Below are 2,423 nucleotides of genomic sequence, written 5' to 3' on the forward strand. Positions count from 1 at the left end.
AAAAACACAAAAACCAAACTCACTTCCATCGATTTGACTCTGACTCATAGCGGCCTGTTTTGGGTTTCCAAGGTGGTAAATCTTTCCAGAAGTAGATTGCCCAGTCTTCCTTCCGTGGAGTGGCTATTGGATTTGAACTGGCAACCTTCTGGTTAGCAGTCAGATGCCTTAGGGACCATGCCATCAGAGCTCCAGTTCTACTCTTTGACACATCAAGTCATCATGAGTTGGAATTGACTCCATGGCAGCGGCCTTCATTTTTATTTATAATGTCATAATTTTTCCAGTAATACAATAGAAATTATTTTTTCAAAGTTTAGTACAATTTCTAGTATATTCTTGCATCCCTAATATTCTTTCAAGAAGGGTAATATTTGGCTTTGGCCACATACTCATTTTCATGCTTGGCTATTGATGTGCACTTAAAATTTGTATTAAGAAGAAGGACACAGGGAAAAGGTAACCACAGGAAGTGGGAAGAGAGCTGTTACATTATGGGGATTGCAATCAATGTCATGAAACAAAATGAACTGCTGTATGGGAAATGAATTTGCTCTGTAAACTCACCCAAATCACAATTGGAAAAAAAGTGTATTAAGAGCAACTGATGTGTGAGTGTGCCACACGTGTTAAGTATGCCTTCACACACCTGTGTGCCCTCTGGGAAGACAGACTCCAGGAAGCCTCCCCCCTCCCCTACCCGACAACAGCAGGTCAACATGAGCCGAGTCCTCGTTCTCTACTCCACTCCAGCCTGTTACCTCTGGGAGCCAGTCTGACCTGGTATTTGGGGTTCTGGGTGTTTGGGGGAATTAGGATGTGCTGTGGGCCAGGACCCTGCCCTCAGTACCCTGCCCCGACAGGTCAGTGAAACAGGATGACTTCTTCCCCTATGCCGATGGCCCCCAACAGTTCTGGACTGGCTACTTCACCAGCCGGCGAGCCTTTAAATGCTACGAGCGCTTCAGCTACAACTTCCTTCAGGTAGGAGGGTGACTGGCTCCAAGGGATGGCCCAGGGGTCCCAGGCAGGCTTGCCTATGGCAACCTATCCCTGCCCACCAGCTGTGCAATCAGCTGGAGGCACTGGCAGGACCTGTGACCAACGCGGGACCTTATGGTTCCGGAGACAGTGCGCCCCTCAGTAGGTTTTGGGCCAGCGAGGAGAGGGACTGGGGCTCCAAACTCTTCCCACCTGCACTGGACCATCCCTGCCTTCCTGGGATCGGGTCGGGATCCCGCAGAGGCGCCGCCCAGCTCACTGCCCCCCTCCCCTTAGGGGAGGCGATGGCTGTGCTCCAGCACCACAACGCGGTCAGCGGCACCTCCCGGCAGCACGTGGCAGACGACTAAGGACGCCAACTCGCGGAGGGTTGGGGACCCTGTGAGGTGTGTGTGGGGGCCAGAAGGGAAAAGGGTCTGGGAGAGGAGGGCGAAGATAGACTGTGACCAGCTCCTGGGAGGTGTGCAACCTGGGAAGGGTAGGGCCGAGATGGGAATGGGTGTGTCACTGGAATGATGAGGGAGGGTCTGAGGAGCGGTGTGCCTCCAGACCAGACCCCCCCCTTTATTCTTCTCCCAAAGTGCTTTTGAGCAATGCTCTAGCACAGCTTAGCGGCTCCAAGGAGAATTTCACGTTCTGCGGCGAACTCAACATCATCTGCCCCCTCAGCCAGATCGCCATGCATGTGATCCCTACCCAGAGGCTGGAGGTGTGGGGCCGGAGAGGGTGGAGGGGCTGATTGTGGGCAGGGCGAAGGGCAGACTGCAGGTGCAGATCGCTGATGGAACAGACTAAACAGGTTGATCACTGGCCAGGGCAGGGTAAAGACGAGGGCAGGCTCAGGCCTGGGGCTCTTTAGAAGGAGGTTATGGAATGGAATTGTACTTGGAGGAGCACAGAGGTGTAATATCATGCGAGGCACAGTCAAGATGGGACAGAACCTGACGTGTGCACCACGAAGTCACTTGGCCTAGATGGCCTTGACTGCACTGGAATCGCACAGGGATATTGCCTTGCGGGTGGGTGGGTTTGGAGAAGGCTTGAAGTGACCTACGCCCACCCTAACTTTCCACTCCATTTCCAGGTCACCATTTATAACTCACTGGGGCGGAAGGTAGGTTTGATGGTGCGGCTTCTAGTCTGCAAAGACATTTCATTTGTGAGGGACCCCAATGGTGCGACTGTGCCCAGCGAAGTGAGCTCTTTGAATGAATATTCCATGCGTGAACACCTCCCTCCATGATTACCTCCCCTCTTACTGTTGGTTTTTAGTTGTTTTTTTTTTTTTTTTAATTGTGCTGTGGGTGAAAGTTTACAGAGCAAATTCCTTTCCCTACAGCAGTTCAAACACATTTTGTTTCATGACATTGACTTCAGTCCCCACAGTGTAACAGCTCTCTTCCTACTTCCTCCCTGTAGTT

At 51.8% G+C, this 2,423-nt stretch overlaps 1 pseudogene; it reads left to right on the forward strand.

Moving 5' to 3' along the window:
- The first annotated feature begins 719 nt into the window (after positions 1-719).
- LOC103212179 overlaps positions 720-2,423 on the forward strand; it is a 6,113-nt pseudogene continuing 4,409 nt past the window's right edge.

The sequence above is a fragment of the Orycteropus afer genome, unplaced genomic scaffold (assembly GCF_000298275.1).
Source record: "Orycteropus afer afer isolate SDZICR_OR568_19922 unplaced genomic scaffold, OryAfe1.0 scaffold00868, whole genome shotgun sequence".
NCBI classification, from domain to species: domain Eukaryota; kingdom Metazoa; phylum Chordata; class Mammalia; order Tubulidentata; family Orycteropodidae; genus Orycteropus; species Orycteropus afer.